The following is a 26553-nucleotide window of genomic DNA, read 5'->3' as shown; positions in this document are numbered from 1 at the left end:
TTAAGATGCAGTTTCAATCTTGTTGCCCAGGCTGGAGTGTAACGGTGCAATCTCAGCTCATTGCAACCTCCACCTCCCTGGTTCAAGCGATTCTCCTGCCTCCTAAGTAGCTGGGATTACAGGCGACCAGCACCACGCCCGGCTAGTTTTTGTATTTTTAGTAGAGATGGGGTTTCACCGTGTTGGTCAGGCTGATCTCAAACTCCTGACCTCAGGTGATCCACCAGCCTCAGTCTCCCAAAGTGCTGGGATTACAGGTGTGAGCCACTGCGCCCGGCTGAGTTTAAATTCTTTTCCAAAGTAGAGTCTGAAAATACTGGTGCTTTCTTATGTTACTGTAAAAATTATGCACTGCCAATGTAATTTGAGAGCCCCTTTATCCCAGTTTCAAAACCTGTCAGAATCCAAAACTGACCCCACAATTTTTATTCATTCATCAGTTTTAAAATTTCCTGGCCTCTTTTGACCCTTAGAGTCCAGATTCCCCTGTTCAGTACAACATAGACTGCATAAAGTTTTAGCCATTTCCTTGCTTTGTAAAAAAAAAAAAAACCTTTGTCTGAACAAACTTTATGAGTTTAATAGACTTTGATGAGGAAACTATTGGTCATGGGGTGACTGGAGGAAAGGTGATTGGGAAGTGGTCATGTCACAAAGCACACATTATTTTGCTCTTTTTCTTTCTCTCTCTTCTGTCTCACCTCTGGTGCTCAGTTACTACTCCTGGCTTGTTTATGTCTACAAATAACAGACATTTACATTTATATATCATTTACTCTTCCAGGTTGTTTTATCAACACTATTTAATCTTCGAAACAGGCCTATGGAATAGGTTCTGCTAACATTTTTCCTGTATACAGTAAGGAAACTAAGGTATAAAGATTAAGTAACTGGGGGTTGGCAGAGCTAGTATTAAAACCCAGGCTTTGGCCAGGCACTGTGGCTCATGCCTGTAATCCCAGCAATTTGGGAGGCCAAGGAGGGTGGATCACCTGAGGTCAGGAGTTAGAGACCATCCTGGCCAACAGAGCAAAACACCGTCTCTACTGAAAATACAAAAATTAGCCGGGCGTGGTGGCACATGCCTGCAATCCCAGCTACTAGGTAGACTGAGGCAGGAGGATCACTTGAACCTGAGAGGCAGAGGTTACAGTGAGCTGAGACTCCACTCCAGCCTGGGCAACAGAGCTAGACTCTGTCTCAATAAGTAAGTAAATAAACAAACAAATAAAACCCAGGCTTTGTGCCTACATATTCTGTCTTCTTAGCTACTCCGGGACAGTTGTCTCACTATGGAAAATTCTAGCCTTAATTAAGAACTCTATTTTATTAAATTTACTTCTGACACTAAGCCAATTTTTTAAAAATTTTTGTATACACATAAAAGGTATATATGTTTATGGGATATATGAGATACCAGTTTTTAACCTACTCATGTATTTGCTGTAGTTAAAATAATTGTAATGATTACATAGCACGTCTTTAACAAAAAAAAAAAGTAAAATGTGTAATATAATCTAAACTTTGGAATTGCATACATTTTGTGTCTTAGATGCTCTATGTGCTATGCCCAGTGTTACTTTTTAAGTGAGAGAGTTGCTATTGATTGATTTAACTATAGGAGACTTGATTTATTTGTAATTTTTCCTAGTACTCTTTTGCTATGTAGAATATAAAGATTTTGATGGATATATTCAGTTTTATTCACCTTATATTTGTAAACCCATAGAACATCTACGTAGCCACATCTCAGTGTAGTTGGCAGACCTCTTTAGTGCTTTAGACCTTTTGGGGGCTTGTTAACATAAGTCTAGGTCAAGAAGTAAGTCTAAACATCACCTGAGGTCTGCCCTGTTGCTGCTTTATACATAAAACCCAACTGCCAGTGTTGGATTTTACTTTTTTTAATTCATTTTTTGTGCTCAGTGGCATGTTTACATATTAAACATGTGACGAATGTTCGTAGACCTATATAGCCAAATTGGTGTGGAGAGAACTGTTATGTGTTGTAATAGTGCACTGAAAATGCTATCAACCAGTAAGGTAGACAATATCTTAGAAAGGAGAATGAATACTTTCATTTTGTATACTTAGCTAAAACTTTATTTTCTGTTTTTAAACAACAGTTGTGTCACTTAATAATTTTTGACAAAATGAAAATATGGGTTAAAGGGACATACAGCTATTTTCTAGTCAATTCATAGTTGATTTTATATTGTCTCTAAACTTCATCGTTCAGTACTTACATAAAAATCCCTGTGTTACAATTTATCATACCCTTTTTTAAAAGTTTATTTAGAGGATTCACTTGTATTACAACTAAATCTTAACTTCTCAAAAGAAGAAAATATATGTATTTATATACTGTTATTAGAGCAAAAGTAACCTGGAAAATAATAGCATTACAATATATTTGGGGTTATAAAGATTTTTAAATTATTAAAAGTATTGTTTCTTGATTGTTCCTTTTTTCGTTATATCCAAAAGGCTAATTGTGTTATTCTTCTTTTGCATGCATGAAGATGGGTGAAAACACCTTTATCACAAGCAGTTGATTTTTTACACTGAAAAATTGTGCAGCAGTTATGTTATCAGGTTAGAGACTGCCACTTTGAGATGTTGGATATTTCCATCTCCTATTCTGCATGATATTTTAATAAACATACGTGTCTCCCATCTAGTTTCCCAGTGGTTTATTGCTTGGTTAAATGAATCATTGAGCTCTCTGTGAAGTCTTCTGACATGTCTAATTCTATTCCCATCATTTATAACCATCTTTCCTTCCTCCCCCAACAATAACAAAAAAAATCATAATGAACATAATATCAGATTTGCTGATAAAACACACTTTTGATATTTCTGTGATTACACATAATGACTCCCACTGTTGAGTCTCCGAAGATTCTGTTGTTGCGTTCTAGATACTTATTTGGCTTAGATACCTCAAAAAGTACAAAGAATATTGTATATCATCATTGACATAATTCTTCCACATAATCTGGAAGGTGATTCCAGTCTAATATATTAAGCTTTCCTGTGATACCCCAAACATAGGTTAACATCATATATCCAGTCAGTTGACATAACAATCTCTAATTAATGTCCACTTTATGCTGACAACTGACCTTAATGGTATCTTCAGAACATAATTATTTCCTATCTTTGGAATGTATGAACTAAAAATTACTTTAACTCCAAATCACTAAGCTTCAAGAAGACTTGAAACTCTATGGCTTGCTTTTTGGAATTTGGAAATGTACTGCCAAGGTAAGTTAAAAAAAAAAAAATGTTCTGTGTTTCTTACACTCTTCCACTTGAAGGCCTCTAATGGCAAAGGAAAGTAGTGTATATCTCCAGAAAGACAGAGCATAGCCTCAAACAGCAGCTAAAAGAGGAATATTCTTTTAAGTCTTCAATTTTATCTAAAAAATCATGAGACATGGCCTGGCACAGTGGCTCGCACGCCTGTAATACCTGCACTTTGGGAGTCCAAGGCAGGTGGATCACCTGAGTCAGGAGTTCAAGACCAGTCTGGCTAACATGATGAAACCGTATCTCTACTAAAAATACAAAAAAATTAGCCAGATATGGTGGCAGGCACCTGTAATCCCAGCTACTCAGGAGGCTGAGGCAGGAGAATCACTTGAACCCCAGAGGCAGAGGTTGCAGTGAGCCAAGATCGCACCACTACACTCCAGCCTGGGCGACAAGAGCAAATCTCTGTCTCAAAAATAATAATAATAATAATAATAAAATGAGACTTTAGCCTTCTGTTTATCATATACTAATGTTTACTATAAAATTTTTCCAAAATAGTATAAAAGAGCATTCTTCTCTAAATTCTACATTTATCTTTGAGCTTCAAATATCCTCTGAAGCACTGCTTAATTCCTCCTATGAACATAATTCAGAATTTTAAAGCCAGGCATACATACCTGTGGGTGAACAGCAAAGATTTTTTTTGAAACTGTAGGATCTGTGACTGTAGGATAAAGCACAGCTGAATACCACAGATATCAAACTTCTTTTTACCTAGCACCAAAATTTGTCTGAACTATTCAGTAATTTGTATTGAGTTCAGTTTAGCCCGTGGGCCAAAGAATAAAGATTATTTTCCATGGAGCCTCTAGAGAAAATAATTCCCTTTAACCTTCCAGGTTTGGGGTTGCTTTGATGTTTAATCCTCAACTAGGTTCAGTTGGAGGGTGAGGGGGACCAGCACTTTGGGCTGAAATGTTCTCATAGCAGCCCAAGGGCATCCTGCAGTCACCCCTCTTCACTTAGATGAAGGATCAGTTCTGCTGCTGAGTGGTGCACATACATGAACTGCACCAGTCTCTCATGCTGGGATAGGAGTATTTTATGGGTAGAATGTTCTAAGGTATAATCAATAGACTTAGGGGATTGTTGTGTATGTGTGTTTACTTGTATTAGAATATGTACCATACTGAGGGTCAACAGACCTGGATTTCACGTGCCTCTCTGCCAGAGGCTAGCTGTATCACTTTGACAATTTTCTTTTCACCTTTTCAGCCAGTTTTCTTTGCAGCAGGATCATAAGATTGGATTCTACAGGGTCTCTAATACTTCCAAGCTCTACAGTCTATGGTTCTGTAACTTATTTTTCACAACAGTGACTTTAATCAAATCCTTCTTTGGTTTTTACATGTATGTGGTATTCAACATTTAGCACTTCTGTAAGCTTGGAACCAAACTTGCTCATAACCATATCTCAGTCATAATTCCACTTTTCTGAAATTTTCTGAAATTTGCACTATTGGTAATTGACAATGCTAAAAGTATCACCTAACTTTTTAATTTTTTCTAACTATGAAAATATATTGGGTCTGGTTATTCATAGAGATTGAGACATCAAAAAATAGCAGTTTTGGAGTGATGCTCAACATCTTTACATTTCACTTTTATGCAATTGTAACTTTCACACATTATACATTGATTTCAAACACAATCAATGGTCCCTGTTAGGAAGCAGTTCGTTTTCAACAGTATCACCACCTTGTCTGTACAGCACAGTAGAGTCCCAAAACAATTACTGGATTTATATAATTATATGAAATTGTTTTTTCCCTTTTGCTGCTCATAGAAGTGAGCAAGGAACAGAAAGAAAAAAAAAGGTGCTGATAGATTAGAAGCATAGGTATTGTAAAATATAATCCAACAAAATACAATTAAAGACTATGACCAAGAATCAAGGTAAATAATGAAAGTGTTAGAGAAATCTTTACAATTCTGTTTTGAGGATCATTATTTCTGAAACATTTCAGTGAGTATTTTCTCTTTTCACTGAGTACTTTTCTCTCTCTCTCTTTTTTTTTTTTTTTTTACTGACTGTTTTCTAATACAAAGTAAAGTTCTCATTTCAATGAGAACTGGAACAAATATTTTGAAGTGGCTGCTGAGATTCCAGAATTACTGGATAGCAAAGACTGCTTTGATAAATTCAAGAGAATTTGTGTTTGCAAAATAGTACACTTACCAGAGATTACATGGGGACAGAGAAATAAGACATTTGTTTAAAAATTGTTCCTGAGATATGAACAAAGAAAGGGAGGAGTTAAGTTTGTCGAGGAAGAGCATGGGTTTTGAAATACTTATATTCTATTGAAAGGAAGATTTTAAGATAAAAAGATGAGAGAATCTAATCTAATAGCGCCTGGTCTATTGATTGAAGGCAGGAGGGATCACATCCAGCAAGAGGAAAGACACCTTTTGCATTGTTACAGGAGAGAAAGAGGGAAAGAATAGATGTGGGAAGTTTAGTGGTGCAGTGATCTCACCCATCAGGCTCCAGCTAACTACCTAGGTGCTACCTAAGTCCACAGGTAGGTCTTCCCATAATACACTGACTGCTCTTGGGGCATAATAGAGCCTTAGCCATGAATATCAGATCAGATGAGACATCTTAAACCTCAAAGAGGCCACCTAAGGGTCATTCTTTAATCTCCCATTTATTGTGTTCTCTAGGCTTCATCGTCACTTTTAACTTACATCATTAGAAAGCAGTGTTCTGTGGTGAGCAAGTATATGCAAACCCACCCCCAAAGGCCAACAGAGCTGAAAGGCCAAAGAAAGAGGCTAACAAATACAGTTTATCAGAAAGAATTATTAACTAGCAACTTACAAACAGAAGTGATATCTCAGGTGGCTGCAAGACGGTGGATCCTTGCACCAACCTCCGGAAAGAATTCTTCATATAGCAAACTTTTAATGTGCTGATCACATCTTCAGACTTTCTTACCAAATGACCACTGGGGAGATTAGATAAACATCTTCATGATTATCTGTGCTGCAGGCATTGTTTAAAGATGTTACTGAGAACACCTTTAAATGTGGGGGTCAAACATCGATTATTATGGTGGCTTCACTTCAAGATAGAATCACTCTTGCAATGCAACAGGCTGTTTCCCTACAAGCAATTTGCTTTCGTTTTGTTTTGTTTTGTTTTATCCAGAGACTGACCTTTCCAAATATCACAAAGCCAGTTAGGCACATCTTCAATGACCTGCCTTAATATTGACCATTTCACACTGTAATATAAATAGCAAAGCTCATTAAATTAACATATAGCACCCACAGAGTCATCGAAACCTCCCTAGTACCAGAAAATTAATTGACTACTATATTTTGATGTGCATTTCTTTTAACTAATGTGTAAAATAGCAAGGATTCCTTTCCAGTTGACAATTTCCCTTCAAGGGTCATGTGAGAGAAATAACACAACACATAAATCACAAAGTGCATCCCAAGGTTGAGTTTCAAAATACGTTATTATGTTTTAAATTGCTTTCTTCCCATGAGCAGATATCTAAAGAATTATTGTCCAAAATCATGAAAACGACCCAATATATAAAATACTTTTACCCAACTTTCTGACAGCATTGTGTACTCTTTTAACTACAGAGACCTTAAGATAGAGACTTATTATGCAATAGTTTTCATAGATTTCTAACACAAGTTGTATAAAAATTATCAGGTAGGTCTGTTTGCCTTAATTGGGGTGACTGGACTAAAATAGAAAAATTTACAAGTCAGAGTTTTGTTCACCCTCCAAATTCAAATTTTATAGCCATCTCAAACTGCCAAGCAGAGACTAGTTTCTGCTAACTCACTGAGTGACTCGTACATTTCATCCCGTCCTCACCATACCTTGAAAAGCAGGAAGTAGCATCTAGCTTTTGTAGTGTTTTGATTTGCATCCAATAATAGACTATAAACACCCTGTGAATAATCATAGTTAATGCTAATTACAAGTTTCTATTTTCATAAGATTAATCTGTTCTATTTATCACATACCTTCTGACCAGAGCACTGTGTCTTTTTGTACAATAGTCTTCCTGTTAGCATCTGCTTTCAAACATATATGGAAATGTTATTACTCGGAATCCTTATTTGTGAGAAAATGCCAAAGGGTCTACAGTACACTGTTATTCAGTGGATAAATCTATCATTTCCATTCCTCCCAGCAAACTGAGCAATTTCCACTTTACTTAAAAAGAAACTTAAACAACTTATCAAAAGTTGTATCAGTGCTAGCGTTTGGATTTAAATCTAGATTTGCACTGAGTCTTAATAAAAGGGAAATATATATCTACATGTATATGGGTGTATATGCATACTATATTTATATATTTACTATATTCTATGCTATATATGTATACTGTAGATATTTTTACTATATATATATAAAAAACCATGGATACAGTCCAGCTATCTAAATAAGATAGGAATAAAGACAGCGTTTTACTTGTGCATAGTTCTTTAATACTTAATAAATATTTGACTAAATGTATTCTAATTACAAACAACTCTAGGTGGTAACATAATAATGGGTGCAGTGGATATGTTTTCTAGCCTTAGAAATCCTCTGTTTAAGTGGCAGGTTTTTTTTTTTTTAAAGCTATTTGGAAACCATATTATTCTCAGAATTTGGATCATGAGATCTTTTTATAAATATTGGAGAACTTTAGGGAGGCTCCTTTTTGTAAAGTGATAACTTTTTGAGTAATCTTCTGTAGTAACTGGGTATTACTTTCTTTTATTTTTTTATTTGTTATTTATTTATTTTTTTTGAGACACAGTCTCACTCTGCTGCCCAGGCTGGAGTGCAGTGGCACAACTCAGCTCACTGCAAGCTCCATCTCCAGTTCAAGCAATACTCCTGCCTCAGCCTCCCAAGTAGCTGGGATTACAGGCACGTGTCACCATGCCCTGCTATTTTTTGTATTTTTAATAGAGACAGGGTTTCACCATGTTGGCCGGTCTGGTCTCAAACTCCTGACCTCAAGTGATCCACCCACCTTGGCCTCCCAAAGTGCTGGGATTACACGTATGAGCAACCGCACCCGGCTGGTATTACTTTCTTATTGCTGCTATAATAAATTAACAAAAATCACAAATTTTATATCTTATTTCAGAGGTCAGAAGTCTAAAATGGGTCAAAGTATTTTCAAGTATTTCAGCTATTTTCAAAGTATATCAATAACACAGTCAAGGCTGTGTTATGAGCTTGGTGCAAAAGTAATTGCGTTTTTTGCAATTATCACCCTTAATTAATTAAGAGTAATGATAAATACCGCAATTGTTTTTACACAAAACTATTACTTCTGGAGGCTGTAAGAGAGAACTTATTTTCTTGCCTCCCTAACCTCTAGTGGCTGCCCACATTCCTTGACTTCTTTTTTCTATCATCAAAGCCAGCAGTGGCTAAGGAAGTCTTTCTCACATCATTTCTGCCTCCCACTTCCTTTTATAAGTGATTATATTGCCTTCACTCAGATAATCCAGGATAACTTTAACTGTTTGGCAAGCTTAATTCCATCTGCCAGCACAAGTTCCCATTGCCATATAACATAGCATACCATGTTCATAGGTTGTAAACATTAGGACATGAACATCTTTGGAGGACCATTAATTGTATTGTATTGTATTGTATTGTATTGTATTGTATTGTATTGTATTGTATTGTATTGTATTGTATTGTATTGTAATTTTTGGCCCAAATTAATGGTTTTATTTCCATCTTTAATTGTAGCAGAGGATTCCAAAGCAGACTGATACCCATGGATATAGTTTAAATGTAACAAAGAGTTGTACTATATATATATACTGAGAAAGGGAAAGGGATTTTTGTTTTCATACCAATCTTTTCCTAGGTCGCAGTTTCTGAATAGTAGAAACTAAACATACTGTTTTCTTACCAATTTAATTTAGGATGAAGTAGTACAAGTTTTCTAATCAACCACTTAAGTTTTCTTTAAGGAGAAAACATAAAGAAATTTTAAAATGAGTACTACCATATTTATTAGTGGACTGGCTCCATGGTTCCCTTGCTCCAAGTGTGGACATCAGGATATGGAGGAGCATTATTTTACTTACCAGAGACAGATTTAGGTTTTACAGGGTCTGAATTTTGTGGAAAGCGCTCTTTAAGAAAATAAAGAAACAAAATTATGAATACGTAATTAGACACTAAAATTTATACTTATGTATAATGAGGGGGGAAGACAACAAAATACAAACTTTAAAAAAAGCAAACTGCATCTCACTTAATCCCAACTAATTTTATCCCCAATTGTTTAATATACCCACATAGTAGATTATGATAAAATGCTTCATTCAGCACTTCTATATTTTTTGACTAAATTAAAAATAAATAGGTAGAACTCTTGTCAACATTTTGTCTTCAAAGTTTGATTTCTAACCATCTCTTCATCTTTATTCATTTATTTATGTCATTTTCTCTATTAGTTCAGTTGTTCAATTCCATGTGTTCTGGGAGATGTAGCACAAAGAATATGGCATTTGGGGCCAGAAGACCTTGGATCAAGTCCCTCCTCATTCATTCATTCAAAATATATTTATTAAAAATCTGGTACATTCCAGGCACTATGCTGGGCTTAGAGAATACAGTAATAAGCAGGACAGACACGGCCCTTACCCTCATGGATCTTATAATGTAACAAGAAGACAGAAACAGGATGGTCATCTCAAGTCCGTTAAATGTTATGAAGGGGTGTAGGGCCCTGTGAGTGTCCTACATGGGGACTTAACCTAGACTGGTGGCAATGAAGTCTGCTACTCCAGGACCTGAGGGATGAGGAAGGGTGAGCAAGGCAGAAGGGAGTAGTGCAGGGGAAAGAAGAGGACCACATACAAAAGGAATATTATAGGTAATGACCTGTGATGGAAAAGGTGAAACTAATTTTAAGGAAGTAAAAAAATGTCAAAACAGTAGAGTTAAGGGAGAAAGAGAAAAAGTGGCGCACAAACATTTTTTTTTTTTTTTTTTTTTTTTTAAGTTCTAGAGTACATGTGCATAACGTGCAGGTTTGTTAAATATGTATACTTCTGCCATGTTGGTGTGCTGCACCCATCAACTCATCAGCACCCATCAATTCATCATTTATATGAGGTATAACTCCCAATGCAATCCTTCCCCCCTCCCCGCTCCCCATGATAGGCCCCGATGTGTGATGTTCCCCTTCCCGAGTCCAAGTGATGAGCAAGTTAGGGCCAACTCCAGTAAGACTTTGTGACCATGTTTACAATTTTGGTTTCATCTAAAGTGCAGTAGAATGCTGTTGAAGGGTTTTGAGCAAAGATGATGCATAATTTGGTTCGCAGATTTAAAGCTTTTCCTGTTTGCTTTGGAGAATGGAGTTGGGGCAAGAGGAAATGGCAAGAGTGGATGTAAGAAAATGAGGATGAAGAGAAGTATTTGGAGTTGAAATATAAAGACAAGTTAATTAGCTTCTTAAAAGGATTCCGATATGCACGCCTTTTCATTGACAATGACTCTTTTTTTGAAAATATTATTTATTAAGCACTACTGAAGACAGGCAAAAAAGATCGAAAGCATACCTCATTGGCTGTTTGTGTGCTGAGATTCATTTGGCCTGTGTCTTTAACCAGGGATTTGCATTTTATTTCAAATTGTATAATGAAAACAGTTTCCCTAAATATGGGCATTTCAGCCGTCAACCAACTGGTAAAGGGCATAATTGGGGTATTAGAAAGCTCCTTCTCAAATCACACCAGGCTTTCTTTAATTGATTTTAAAGACTATTTGATTTAGTACTTGGTGGTAGTGTGGGGGAGGCAGGGCAACTTCATCCCACACAGCTTCCCATTCCTGTGGGCTTAAACATTCCAAGACTACTGATCCTAGAGGAACCGTGCCTTCCTCACTAGATTCCATGGAACATGAGGTGTCTAGAGATGCGTCGCCTGGCATCCACTCCTTCACTCTGGGCCTTTCCTTTTGCCTTTTCATGCTTGGCAATAGGCCAAGCCCTCTCTTCTACTTCTATTAAAATAATTATATTCTGGCTTGTCTGTTTTTCTGCTGTAATATTGCCAGTGACATCATCACTTGTTTTCTTTGTAGTTTTTGCGTATCTTTATCCAGCTTTTTACACTCTTTTGTAAAAGCTTACTGCCCCGTCTGATACTTTATAACGAGGAAATGTATCACTGGGATACATTTCTCTGTTGATCAAGATCTAATTACACCTTTAAAAATAGTCAAGATGGATAGCCATATAAAAATTATTCCATAGAGCATGAGTATCTGAAGGAGACTGTACTCTGTGTGCAGTCCCCACATGCTACCTGTGTAATGTGAGTCATTTATAATCTATGGCAAATAAAAGTTATGTCATTCTAATCTTTATAAAATACTAATCAATTGACTAATTAACGAAAATTCTCTTTTCAAATATTGGCTAAACCACATAGCCTTCCAGCCTTACAAAGTAGAGTAAGCTTCTCTTTGGCAACTGTGTTGGTCAGGCTCCCCTGAAAACAGACCCTGAAACAAAGATTTGAGTGCAAGTAGTTTATTTGAGAGGTGATCCCAGGGAAGCACGAGTATTGATTGTGGGGAAATGAGACAGGGAAAGGAAGTCAAAATGTGGTGTTTAATTTTCAGATTTCTGCTGTAGGCAATTGGGGTTTTATGGGAGACTATGAGAAGTGTTTCCTCTGAGCGTGAGGAAACTGTAGGATTTATCCAACATCTCTCACTTGTCCTTGGCTATGGGACTGCTTGCAGAGTCTTTGACTTCTTCAAGCCTGCTTTCCTTATGTTCACAGCTGACTACACAATTGGAAGAAACCCTCAGCAGAGGGTTGGAGGTGCTCCCAGTAAGACAGCATCCTTGCATACAGAACAGTGAATGTCAAGGGGGCATAGCCAGGAAACCAACAGCATCTGCTCGTGTCGCCTTCTACCCCAGGTCTCCACCTAATTATGTGGTTTGGTCTTCGCACAGAGGTGCCCAGCCACTGAGGGCCTCTAAGGCACAAAAGTGCTCTGTGCCCAAACACAAGTTCTATGAGGTTATTTCTATTTCTAATTTGTTCAGATTTGCAGTATGTGCCTGAGGAGGCCATTCTTTCACCTCCTTTCTCTGTGCCTTCTCTTCTCTGCTGGGGTCTTCTGGCAGGATTTTAGCACTGTTTATATTCCACCTTTGTTCAGGGCACCCTACCATGGCATTCCACATGGATATGGCAGCCTTCTATAAACCCAGATAAATACTCCAAGTTCTGAGAGGCAGATATGTTGTTTACCAAGGTACCAGTAGGCTAAACTTTTGAGTTACATAGACTTCATCCCTTGCCATTTCAATTTTAGTAACAGTCCTGTCAAAATTCCAAAATATCACTTGCAGTTTTGAGGCACGTTTAATTTAACTTGTATTGCTCTACCACTTATATGTCTATTGACTATATAATTTAGCATCCAAACTGGAATATCTTTGTGAGTAAAAGAGGGACACCATTAGTAATATGTTAAAACAGGCATAAACCAGGATTATCCTGGTTAACCATGAAAAATGATCACTCTTGCTGACTTTTACCCTTCATGCTGTTGACACAGCCCTGGAGGGAAAAAGAGGAAAAACAGAACACTCTAGACTAATGTTTTTAATTCCTTAGTGCCATTATGGAGGTGAGGAGGAGCCACACAGAAATATGCTCATGTGGTACAATGATCCTGTTGTTTCCATATTCCCTCCGTGAACATGCTGATATAAAAAGAGCTTAAAGAGCTTACACACGTTTGGAGAAGACAGGCCTTAGAATTTGCTTGTGTTTTGAGGGGTTTTGTTTTTGCTTGTGGTGGTAGCTTTGCTGCTTACTACTTCTTAACTCTCTGAACTGAGGTTCAGAAAACATAGCAATACCAATACCAGAGAATTATGATGAGGGTTAATGGAAATGTGTATAAACCTCTAAGCATAAGGCATAGTATGTAAAAAGTGCTCAACGAAAGTTGGAACCTTTTTTTTTCTAAGCTTTTCCATTTCTAGCGTTCTAGTGTTTTTCTCCTGGCAGGAGGGCGGGACCTGAAACACAGGAAAACCAGCTGAAACCTATCAGTGTTTAATAAGTACATATTGCAAGTGATAATTTTGACAGCTTAAGTGTATTAAATGTGTATTACAAGTGCCAAGTGAGTACAACACAAGAGATCGATATGGAACCTTCCCCTTAATTGTGTAAAAACCTTTTAAACAAACCTATCCTGGAAATCATGTATTAGCCCTGAGCTTTATTTCTCTGAGATTTCTTACCTAATTGGAGAAGCTATATTGTATTTAATAAAGTAAGCAACATATTTTCATTTCATTTGATTTAAATGTCTTTGTTACATAGTTTGTTTAAAATGTTGTGACTGTGGCAGTTTTCAAATTGTGGCCCTTTAGCAGTTTTCAAATTTAGAAGATGACAAATTTGCTTAGTGATGCTACACTTTATGGTCTTACAATAAGCTATAGAAAAACAGCACTGTTGACAGAAGTAATTTAATTATATTATGTATATGCATGAGAAAGAGAGGGAGTCGGGAGGGTGAGGGAGGAGGAGAGAGAATGAGAGAGAGACAGAGAAGACAGTTCACAGACAGCTCAGACAGATATTCCAGCCAGAGACCGCACAAGTTATTTAAACCAGGACAAAGCTTCTTTGGCGTTCAGTTTTCCCCAGAGAACAATTTAATGCTGATGCTTAATTTTTTCAAGATAAACAAGGTAAGTCTATGTTCCATGTATGTATTTACTAAGTTATAAAGGGAGTTTGTTAATTTATCACTTTTCATAAAACCTAGTCTCAAAAGCCAAATTTCTGTATTTGTCTGAAGCTATCAGTGTTGTTTAACAGTTTTCAAAGGTAGTGTTATAGTTCAGATTGCAAATAATTAAATGAAAATGAAAAAACATAAAAATTACTATGCAGCGGATGAAGTAATTAAAAAATGATGTTGCAACAGTAGATTTATTTATAGCATTGTAATATCCAAATATGATTAACTTTAAAGCTAGACTTACAGGATTTTAAAGCTGAATTTGAAGTTGAGCAGTCCTTAAACTCATTACTACCAAAACATTAATCTTAATGGTATCATAAAGTTAAATTTTCTTTAAAGTAACTTTATTCTTATTTAAAATTTGTCAACTAAACTGTATATAATATAGCCCTTTTAGGTACAATTCAGTGCAAATATATGAGCATTTCTCTTGGAAATTCAGAAGTATATTTACTTTGCATTTTGAAATTATCAGTCACATTTTTCTATTTAGGCTTCCAAAATTTTGCCTTTTACTTTGTTATGTTCAGGCAAGGATCAGGGAATTGTCAGCTTTTAGATCCAAAGAAAACATATGTGTTAATAATTTGATGAAATTTCAAAAATGGATTTATTTTGTGCTTTCAGAAAATGTGTGGATAGAAGTATAACCTGATAATTTATTTCTAGAATCGTTTTCTTATTCACTGATATTCTGATGTCACAAACAGCCTGGCTGAAATTGAAAGTGTACAGTTGTCACCACTAGAGTTTGAAAAGGACAGTCTTACATACATATATATTCAAAAACAGTGCTGTTCTCCAAAGACTAAACATATAATCTGTGCGATAATATCCATATTTATCAGTAACTTACTTTCTTGCTTCTTTCTAAAATAACTGTCAATCAAAATATGATGGAGAATACTTTTGCAAATGAAGGGCTTTATAGATTATCCAAGAAGAGTCTTCTACATGTTGCTTGTGTTTTATTTGTATATTTTTGTTTTATATTCTGAGTAATACTTGTATTAAATTAATTCCTAATTTCAGTTTTATTTAATAATTACCTTCAGAAGCAGGGCTTATCCATGGAATAATGGTATAAATATGCTTAGGATGGCTTTAATACATTTGTAATTTATATTTTTCCCTCCCATAATTCCAATTTAGTTTCATTCGTCTTGAAAGGAATTGTAACATCTGTTTGGTTTTATGCCATCATCGTGCTTAACTAACTGAGTAAAATGTCCTCTTATTTCTTATCTGTGCTTGTTATAATATTTATAGACAGCAAGAAATTATTTTTCTACCTAGGTATAAACTTGGTGTAAGACTAACAGTACAGAATCAGTGTTGTCTAATTTTTTTTTCTTTTTTTTTTTTTTTTTGAGACGGAGTCTTGCTCTGTTGCCCAGGCTGGAGTGCAGTGGCACTATCTCGGCTCACTGCAAGCTCCACCTTCTGAGTTCACACCATTCTCCTGCCTCAGCCTCCCAAGTAGCTGGGACTACAGGCACCCACCACCACGTCCAGATAGTTTTTTTTGGTATGTTTAGTAGAGACAGGGTTTCACCGTGTTAGCCAGTATGGTCTCAATCTCCTGACCTAGTGATCCGCCCACCTCGGCCTCCACTTTGGGCTTCTTTGAAGATACATACACAGTTAATGTTATAAGTTTTCGTTACTAAAATTCAGTCACCAGCTCACTCAGTGAGGATGTGGTAAGCACCAGTCTTCACAAAGCACTCTGGCAGGAGTGTGTTGAGGGGAGAGATTTAGAAGCGTATACATTCAGATGACAAGTTAGATAAAAGGGAAAGATTTTATTTAAAGTTTATTGCATTAATCTGTTTTCATAGAGTAGTTCATGGTCAATTATTTATTTACAGGGAAATAATATAGGAGTTTAGAGAGCAGTATCACTACAGCTTAGGGTGGCCACACTTGGTTGTTGGGGGAGATGTTTTGAGGCAATCTTAAAGGATTGGTAGGGGAAACACAGGAAAGGACATCCCAAGTAAATGGGATAAGGAAAGGCTTGGAGGCAGAACGTGTCAGCTCATGCAGAGGAAACAGTATGTAACCAGGTTGGTTGGAGCAGAGGTTTGCTGTCAGGGAGTAGGAAGAGGTAAATATGGCAAAGGTGGTGTGAACCTAGTATAGGAGCACAGTAAATGTTATGCTCGACTAGGGGAGAACCAGTAAAATTTGAACAAGAGATCAATATGCCATCTCTATGAAAATTAAGCTGTTATGGTTGTACCAAGCCAATTGAAATGATAAGAATCTCAATATGGGAAGGCCAATTGAAATAAGAAGGGAGGAATAGGTAGAGGAGATAAGGCAGTTAAGATTAACAGTCATGTTTTGATAGTGAGAGGACAGCAGTGCCTTTACCAGAAATGGGAAATTCGTAGGAGGCCAGTTTGGGTCTGTATATCTCAGTCAGATTCTAACCAGTAAAGCAGAATCTGTAGGAGATGTATATTAAAAGATGTGTTACAAGAAACTGCCTTATATGACTGTGAGAAGTGGCTAGGCAAGTCTGAAATCTCTAGGGCAGGTCATGAGAGAAGCGTACACTAGAGCTCTCAGGCACTGGCTGAAGCTGCAGTCTGCAGGTAGATTTTCTCTATCAGGGAAGCCTCAACTTTGCTCGTAAGGGCTTTCCACTGATTGAACCAGGTGCACTCAAATTATCTGAAATAATCTCCCTTACTTAAAGTCAAGTGATTCCAGACTGTATTCACAGCTACAAAATACCTTCACAACAACACCCAAATTTGCGTTTGATTGAAAAGCCAGATTAACTGGCAACTGTAGCCTAGCCAAGTTGACACACCAGAAAACCCCAAAGTGTTGTAAACACTAAGATGCTAGTAGGATTTCTAGGTGAAAAGCGTCCAGAAAGCTATTGGAAATAAAGATTTGCCACTCATGAAAGGTATGGAGATTAGAGATACCACCCTGGGACTTATCCACGTGAAGAGTTAAGGAGATCCTCAGAGAGTTAAGGAGATCTCCGGAGAAGGCTGTAGAACTTTTGCATCAGAGATGAATTCTTGGAAGAAACCATTTTTGAGGGGCAGAAAAAAGAGTTAAAGACAAAGGGAAAAAAGATTAAAGAGCTAAGAAAAGAACTATAAGAGCATATAGTCATAGTTGTTCCTCTGTTTGCCATACTTTCTCCCTGGTTTTCCAAGATTTCAGGGGGGCAGGGAACACAGCATTGGTTCCCCTGTTTTCCAGCTGTATTTGGGGTCCTTGCTACCAACGTTTCGGACAGAATTTGCCCTGATAAGAGGCTAGTGGTTTTATTGTGAACTTTGAAAGTACGATTTAAGTAAGATTGTTAAAAGGGATTCCAGATCTCAGGTATTTCAAGACGCAGTAGATAATAATGAATTAGAGGTACAACTGTAACGATTACTTAGTGAAAAGACCACTCGGGACCTTTGCCCCCACAATCATGAATGCCCTTTGCCTTTCTCATCTGTCTAGCAAGTTATATTTAACTTTCAAATTATAGTTCAAGTATCTCCTCCTCAGCAGGAAGTTCTTTAACTTACCCCAGGAGAGATGCTAACTTGATCCCCTGTCTCATCTCACTTAGGAATATTTTTTACTTCTGATCCTACTGAAATAGAATTGCTTATGTGGTTTCCTTTCTCCCCCACCAGGTTGTAAGTGTCTTTTAATTTTTAATCTACAGTGCTTATAACAATACCATTTAAGTGCTGCATATATATTTGGGGAGTGAAGGTATGAATATTTGTACATGTATGGATAGCATTTAGAAAGCAGACATAAATATAAGCAGCTTGTGAAAAAAGAAATTTGGGGAGTACTGGGGCTTAAAGAGTAAAAATAAAGAGAATAAAGTAGAGAAGAAAAGGAAAGCAGGGAACTATGTGATAGGAATGCTGCAGAGGAGGAGGAGGGATACATTCTCTCAGTACAGAAAAGGAGGAGAGGTTTGATGTAGAGAAGGATGTAGTTGGGAGGAAGTATGAGAGAAATCTGCCTTCCCATGAAAGTTAAAGACAAATGGATATGAGAAAATGTGCCTTCTCCTAAAATATGAGATTTTTTTATATGAAAAACTTGAAATTTTCAAATTATATTTGTCAACTCTGATCAAAAACATTTAAAGTATTTATAACAATGAAAGCTGTTCCTTTTCTCTCATATCTCTATGTGTTTGTGTGTGTGTGTGTGTGCTGTGTGTGCACATGTGTGGTTTGGAGAGTCTATTATGGGTGGTTCTTACGCAAATTTATTTAATTGATATTTCACCTGTGTGTGACATCCCCCCAGCCATATGCTATCATAGGATTAATTACAAGCACCAGTAAGTCAAAATATGTGTCCTTGAAAAAAACTCATGGATTATTACTCTGGTAAAATAACAGTACTCTCCTGGAGAAACATGATTTCTGCAGATGCTAAGATGTGTAAGCAAACTGTCATCCTGTTTTTCTTTCTAGTAGAGCACTGTTATGACAATTTTAATTAAGACTTGAAACTTTGTCCATATTTGAATTTTACAGTTTTATGTTTATTTGCATATGTAGTTGAAGTGTGAAGTATACCCTGAAAAGTTGACTAAATTCTCTCCCAAGGACACCAGAAAGGTGGAAGGAATCAGGAATCAATTGAAGGCCAGAGTTAGGAAGAGAGAAATGTAATGTGTTAGGTCACGTCCTGAAGTGCTGGCCAGCATTCAAGAGGAGGTTAGGAGGCAATGGGCAGGACCCAGTCAGTCACTGTGTAGATAGACAAGCCACTTAGCCATAGTTCACCTGGTGCCTTTTAAGGTGAAAAGCTTTTGGTAACTTGGAGCTAGAACCCCTGAATTTGAGTTCTGATTCTGCCATTTACTGGCTATGATCTCAGCAAAATCATTTAACCTCTCTCATCCTTGGTTTCCTCATCAAAAAAACTGAAAATATTTATCAAAGTGGAATTCTTTGTGAATGAATATAATTATTCTACTATAGGTTGCAGTCTAACTAGGAGACAGTCTAGATCATCTTGGGCTCACAGCAAGTCAGAATGTGGAGTATTAGAATAAAGGCAGCAATCTTAACAGCTGTTTCAAAACAAGAATCTAAAATACCTGGCCCGAAGATTCTGGGCCTGTGTTTCTAGAAGCCTGTTTGAAATTTCTGGATCAGAGTCAGACCTCATAATCTGTGTTGGACAAGCCATAAATGTGTGTTGGTGAGAATGATGACTTTTCATATCAATATTATATTGTGTGTGGTTTCTTGAGAGGAAAATAAAAGGTAAAAATAGCTCATTCAAAAAATGAGATTGATGATACATATTTCCATGGTATTTAACCTTTACAAAATTACCTACCATTTCTCATCAAAATTGTTAATGTACTCCTGAGATAATTTTTTTTGCCATGCTTTCTAGGATTCCATCTTTTAATATTTTAAAGTTTTTTTGTGTTTAACTTAGCAAATGGTAGGTGATACATCAAAATCTACAAAAATGCTCTGTTTTCCTCAGATTGATTTAGAACTTGACTGCTTATTTTCTTTCCAAAAAATGTGAACTTATTGTATAGAGAAATACAGCCAAAATCAATTTACCAAGAATTTGAGTAAACAGGGACATACAGTACTTTTCTCCCTTTTGTACCTTTGTAGGGGCAATTTGAAGGAGCATACTTAGGAATTAGGTTTGCAAACAAAATCTCCCTGTCTCTAAGAACATCAGAAAGAACTAAAAGTGATTTCTCTGGACTGTGTCTAATCTTCAGTGATTGGTTTGCTATTCATTGTTGGGAAACTATATATGGCTGCCGCCAAGTTGCATGACCTGTTACATAACCATTTATTGAAGCAGAGAGATGCTAAAGTCACTGGAGGTTGGACTTGGCCTGTTAAGAGTGTGAACAAATGGAGTATAACAATGTGTGTTATTTCTGAAACAAACAATCCTGGGAATAAAGGACACAGTCCACTGCTTCCATAATAAGACAATTCTTCTTTAAACAAAATTAAAATTAAAGTTTTATCTACAGTAAAGATCAAAGACTTGGAAGTGGAAAGATTAAGGCTCTAATTTTCATTGTGTTGGTAAGGAGCTAAGTAACCACAGGGTAAGGGTTTAACCTTACTGCACCTTGCATTCTTTGAGCAGACTTTGGATTCCATCATTTATTTTTAAGGTTTCAGTGCTAAGTTTCTGATCTGTTCTATTCTAAAATGGATCAATTTAACCCACCTATAATTTGAATTTCAGGGTTTTCAGCTCAGTGCTTATTTTTAGTACTGCTTTAATATTGCATAAGCCAGTGTTTAATATTCTTACAAATGTACACCTGCTCTAATGAAAAAGTATCAGATTTGTTTTACCTTGTGAATTACAGTGTTTTCCTTCTCAGGAAGAGATATCAATTCCACATTCATGGCCATGTTCATTCATTCCCACTTATTGAAGTGTAGCTGAACCAGAATCAAACATTTTTGTGTGTGATTAACACTGAACATACCTCCTACTCCTCAAACTATCAGGATTGTCATTTTTTATAGTCAACTTAGGACAATGCCTTGAGAGTAATAAGCAAACTGGAAAGAAGGCAGAAAGTAATTAATTCTGCTAAGGATGTCAAATTAGAGTCAGTAATATGTTCTCATTCTTATCTCTCATTTTGTTAACATTTTCATTCATTAAAGCTTAGACATCTGCTTGGGCACATTTGTTTTTCTCACACAGAATCATTAAATACTGTACTTAAAGTAATTTAGTCAATTCCTTAAGTTACAGTAATGCAGTTCTGAAGATTGGTAAACCTTACTCGACCAGATTTTTTCTTCACCAGTATACTTTTATTGTATTGCATATTTCAAGTTCATGTTCATCTAATTTTAAAAGATGAGTAGTAAAATGAAAACTAAAGACCTAGTTTATTATTATTATTATTTATTATTTTATATATATATATATCTCTATATATATATATATTTTTTTTTTTTTTTTTTTTTTTTCTTTTTGAGTTGAAGTATCTGTTGCCAGGCTGGAGTGCAGTGGCGGGATCTTGGCTCACAGCAACCTCCACCTCCCAGGTTCAAGCGCTTCTTCTGCCTCAGCCTCCCAAGTAGCTATGACTACAAGCCACCACACCTGGCTAATTTTTGTATTCTTAGGAGAGATGGGGTTTCAGTGTGATGGCCAGGATGGTCTCAACCTCTTGACCTTGTGATCTGCCTGCCTCGGCCTCCCATGGTAATGGGATTACAGGTGTGAGCCACCGCTCCCAGCCCTAAAGACTTAATGTTTTTAATACTTCATTGTACTGATTCTCACCACCAAACCATTTCTTTTTATTTCCTAAGAGTTTTCTTTTGGTCTTCAGATACGCAACTATGTTTTGTTATTTAGTACCTATTCTAACCACAGTCAGTGGAAAAGCAGCCAGCAGCAGTTTCCCAAAACCCTTAGGCACACAAGCTCAACTTAAGTTTTTATGCATAAGTTATATTCTTCCCAGTCATGGAATGATTCTTTATCGGTATCGTACAACCTACCCTCAAATGACTACCAAGGCCTGTGTGGCCAGGCCTCAAATTAGCACAATTTACATTATTTGCCTATTTTCCCTCTTGTCATATCCATACTTTGAGCTAGAGTAGATCTCAGCGCCAGTCTGAAATGAAGTAGTCAGAGTATTTGCTTTAAAACAGCGGTCGGCAACTTTTTTGGCACCAGGGACCAGTTTTGTGGAAGACAATGTTTCCATGGACCGGGGATAGAGGGAGAGGATGGTTTCAGGATGATTAAAGTACATTACTTTTATTGTGCCCTTTATTTCTACTATTATTACATTGCAATATGTAATGAAATAATTATACAACTCACCGTAGTGTAGAATCAGTGGGAGCCCTGAGCTTGTTTTCCTACAACTAGATGGTCCCATCTGGGGGTGATGGGAGACGGTGACAGATCATGAGGTATTAGATTCTCATAAAGAATGCACAACCTAGATCCCTCACATGCACAGTTCACAATAGGGTTCATTTTCTTATGAGAATCTAATGCCGCCTCTGAGCTGCCAGGAGGCGGAGCTCAGGCAGTAATGCAAACAATGGGGAGCAGCTGTAAATACAGATGAAGCTTTGCCCACCACTCACCTCCTGCTGTGCAGCCTGGTTCCTAACAGGGCACAGACTGGTACCAGTCCATGACCCAGAGGTTGGGGACCCCTGCTTTGAAAGGACTGGCCAGTCAGAATCACATTGTGCTGATGGCCACCCTCACTCTCATAATCTCTTTGCCTCATAAAGTTTAGCGTTTCTGATTTTCTCTTGGCCTTTCTCGCTAACTGATTTTTATCTCTCTTCTTACATTTTACAAAATTTCTCCTGAATTTACTAATAACTCATTCTATACCTAATAAATAATCTTGATACTTTTTTCTCCTCTAAAAACATTAATTACCTTTCTGATCACTCAGTAAATATATACCCTTTTTTTTTTAGTTTTCATTCCGTTTCCTGTAGAATAGGAATGTCAGTTGGATGTTAGAAATTACACTGATGAACTAACTTGTACCAGCCACATGTAGCTGGTAATCATAAATCAAAATAAGCCTCCAATTATGATATAACTAAACAGAGTGAAACATTTCTAGATGATAATATTTGGGGAGAGTGCAGCTACCTTGAGTAGTTATTACTTTTCACAGTTGAATTTCCTTCTTCTACGATGACAGAATCTCCTAGAGTTGTATGCAAGTACCTCTGGAGGGAGTGGGGCAAGGTTTGGGTACACAAGGGGTACAGTAAGTTTGGATTGTTTTGTAACTAAGATATGGCCTGTAGGGGATCTCTGCAGTATTTGCTGGCTTGCTCCTTGGAAGCTTACTGTAAAAATGTTTGTAATCTTTGCCTACTGAATTATCTGCCAATAAAATTCCAAATTTCCCTTTTAATAAAATGGAAATGAAATCTTTGTAAGTTAGAAATGGTAAATATCTCTGACCAGCTTCTTGCCTCTTGGTTTTATAACTGCAAGAGAAAAAGGATGGTTTATGGTGCATCTGAATTTACTTTCTTCTAAAAATTATGAAGTTAGAAAAAAAAAAAGATGTGATTTCCAATAAGTTTTGGAGGGACTGACTCTAGTACCCCAGTTTTCTTTTAATATCTTCTTAAATCAAATCGTTGTAAATAATGCTTTCACGTTATATTAAAAATATGTAGAGAAATATTCACCTAATTAAGTGAGGATCGTAAACCAGTCATTACAATATGTGCTAGTATATCCTTGTTTTATTCTGCGAAGTGTAAGTTTTGCTACCCTAAACCTCTGACTACTATGCTGTCATTTCACCTGAACTTCCATGAGGTATATTTTATCTGGGTCTATAGATTTCTGAGTCCCTGGTGTGTTAATGTGAAGATTATTCCCTGCAGAGACAGAAGTGAGGATTGAGTCTCCAGTAGAGCTGTTACTCTTCTACATCTGTTCCTTTTCTTGTGGGCCCCCAAATCTTCTGAACTAAGGAGAGAAAAAACTCTATAAAAGAGAAGAAAGGCTGGGCTCCGTGGCTCATGCCTGTAATCCCAGCACTTTGGAAGGCCGAGGCAGGCAGATATCAGGAGTTCAAGACCAGCCTGTGCAACATGGTGAAACCCCATCTCTACAAAAAACATACAACAATGAGCTGGGCATAATGGTGCATGCCTGTAGTCCCAGCTACTTGGGAGACTGAGGTGGAAGGATGACTAGAGCCCAGGAGGCAGAAGTTGCAGTGAGCCAAAATAGCACCATTGCACTCCAGCCTGGGTGACAGAGACTGTCTCAAAAAAAAAAAAAAAAAAGTGCTGCTCACATAAGATTTCTTTGGGTTTTAATCACAAAAAATTATCACAGGTTTTCAGATCTGACAAAACTCCAAACAAAATTACCCAACAGACTTGTTCTAATGATAATTCCTTCAAATGGATCAAAATAAAGGATTCGTTGTTTATGAAGCATGGGACAGTTTTATACCTGAGAGATTCTAGGCTTGCTGGAGGCCCTGAGCAATAAATGGAAGTACACATACATGTATGCCATTTAAAAGTTATAAACTAAACTAACAAAATGCTAAATAAAAGTTCTTTTAGTCTCCTTCCTTGACAAAAATATCTTTTTAGTGACCAAGGAGGCCACATTTCAGTATAATTCTCAGGCTTTCCAGGGTTCTGTGCTTGGGCTTGGCTTACACCACCTCCTGCTGAAACCTGTCACCCACCTTCTTCTATTCCCAAACCTTGGCTCCGTCCTGTACCTTGAGGGTCCTTACACACACGTTCAAGCTCTGTCCACTGCCACTTGGACTTCAGGGTGTGCACGCTGCTGATACTATCCATCCTCAGGAGAGTAAACCCTAGAAAGACATCTGGGCTATCCCTGGGATTGGATTCAGGGTCATTTAGGCAGGAAATTCTAGGATCCTATGGATCTGAAGGTTAGTTCAGAAGGGAACATGGGCTCTGAGTGGGCATGGACTCTAGGTGGGCACATTCTCTTGGCCCCCTCTTGTTCTATGGGACAGGGAAGGCTCTATGCTATGTGAAGAGGTAAGATCAGAAGAGGGCAGAGCAAGACCCTTTAAAGCAAGAACAGAGTAGAGTTCCAAGCAGGGGTTTGAAGGGCAAGCTGAGACTATCTTTTCATAGTGTCTTAAATATAATATAGGCTTATGAACTGCCTGTATTGATTAACTAATTCACTGATTTCATCTTTGTGAATTTTTATTTTATATACAGACCTATATTCATCTTGTTTCTTAGGAAATCATGGCCAATCCTGATATGATAAATGTATACAACTAAAAGATGTAAAGGAATCAAAATTCCTCTTTACACAAACTTTGCCTTTAGGAGATTATCAAACATATTTTATTCTTTCCTTGTAACATTTAACTACTTCATGTGAACAATATTAATTTTGACTTCTCAGTAATGATCGTGTAAGTTCTCCCAAGTGTTTAGCTCCCCCGTCCTTACAAAAATATACTTACACATGCTGTCTGCCTCTACATTGTAGATTGGGAAAATCATAAGCAGTCAAGAACAAATAAATACCTGCTCTGCTGTTCTTTCAAGCTACATTGAGTCCCCCAACAAGAAACTGCCCAATTACCCCTTATCACCCTACCATTTAGAGTACCTGATGCTGTGATTTTGAGTTTCAGTGTGGGGGCTTCTTTAGTGATAACTAATTACATATGCCACATCTTTCCTAGATCAATTGCACTTCTGTTTCAGGTTCTCTCAAGAATTGCTGCCTATCTCTTTAATTTGCCCTGCTGGGTCTCCCAGAAGGAATTTCACATATACCACATAGCTTGCATTCTAAATCAAACCATCCCAATTTTGATGAAAATCCATCTAATTCATTTTATGGAACGTGGTAAGAAGTACAGAGAATCTGTTTGACAGAATATAGAAAACACTTTTTCTTAATTTTCTTTGTGATCTAAAATCCTGTCTTCTGTCTGTAACTTGTACAGTACAGTCATTGCCACACAATAATTAAGAACTTCATACATGCATGTTTATTTCAGAATGTTAAACTCTTAGAAAAGGACACCTCTGGGCAGGTGTGGGGGCTTAATGCCTGTAATCCCAGCACTCTGGGAGGTCAAGGTGGGTGGATCACTTGAGGTCTGGAGTTCACGACCAGCCAGGCCAACATGGCAAAATTCTGTCTCTACAAAAGAAAAAAAAAAAGTACAAAAATTAGCCAGGCGTGGTGGCATGTGCCTATAATCCCAGCTACTCAGGAGGCTAAGGCGGGAGAATCGCTTGAACCTGAGGGACGGAGGTTGCAGTGATTTGAGATCACACCACTTCACTCCAGCCTGGGTGACACAGTGAGACATCATCTCAAAAAATAAAAATTAAAAAAAAGAGAAGAGAAAGAAAAGGACACCTCTATTTATTGTACCCTGCGGAGTGTCATGAGAGTATTTAATAAATGGCGTTTATTGCTAGAATCTGCCCCTCTAACCCAACATTCTCTGAGACTTTGTAGGGAAGAAAAATTTCCATTAACTCTCTTGTTAGAAGAGGAACTTTATTCTTCCAAACATGAAACTGTAGAGGACTAAAATGTTCTTTCTGAAGCTAAAGAACTAAGAGTATTATTTATTCTTCCTAAAACTACTTCTATTATTTTTAAAATCCACAGTAGATTTTATATACAATATTATCTTCTGTGGTACATGATAGGGTGCTATAACGAGGCATCCACAGATACAGTGTTTAATCAAGACTCTTACATAATAGTCCCAGTGGGCATCCCAATCTGGTCTGTTATGGTGACTGCTTCATGTCAGAGGACTAGGCTTCACCAGTTTCATCAAATTCTCCTATCCTAGACCCAAAGTAGTTGCTCTAGCTCCCACCATCATGTCCCCATGCCTTCAAGAGCAGAGGAGGGAAGGGAAA

At 37.2% G+C, this 26553-nt stretch overlaps 1 protein-coding gene across 42 annotated transcripts in view; it reads left to right on the top strand.

The window, feature by feature from the left end:
• RIMS1 (regulating synaptic membrane exocytosis 1) overlaps positions 1-26553 on the top strand; it is a 521220-nt gene that overhangs the window by 471931 nt on the left and 22736 nt on the right. The window contains exon 1 of one of the 42 annotated variants that reach the window (XM_017871396.1): positions 13921-14057. The exons of the other annotated variants lie outside the window; for them this stretch is intronic. The gene's annotated coding sequence lies outside the window, so the exon portion shown is untranslated. Of the gene's footprint in view, positions 1-13920; positions 14058-26553 lie in introns of those variants that run through there. 42 annotated transcript variants of the gene reach the window in all.

The sequence above is a fragment of the Rhinopithecus bieti genome, unplaced genomic scaffold (genome assembly GCF_001698545.2).
Source record: "Rhinopithecus bieti isolate Rb0 unplaced genomic scaffold, ASM169854v2 scaffold_4709, whole genome shotgun sequence".
Classification (NCBI taxonomy): domain Eukaryota; kingdom Metazoa; phylum Chordata; class Mammalia; order Primates; family Cercopithecidae; genus Rhinopithecus; species Rhinopithecus bieti.
Note: the sequence above shows the minus strand (reverse complement) of the source record. Positions and strands in the feature narration are given on the sequence as shown.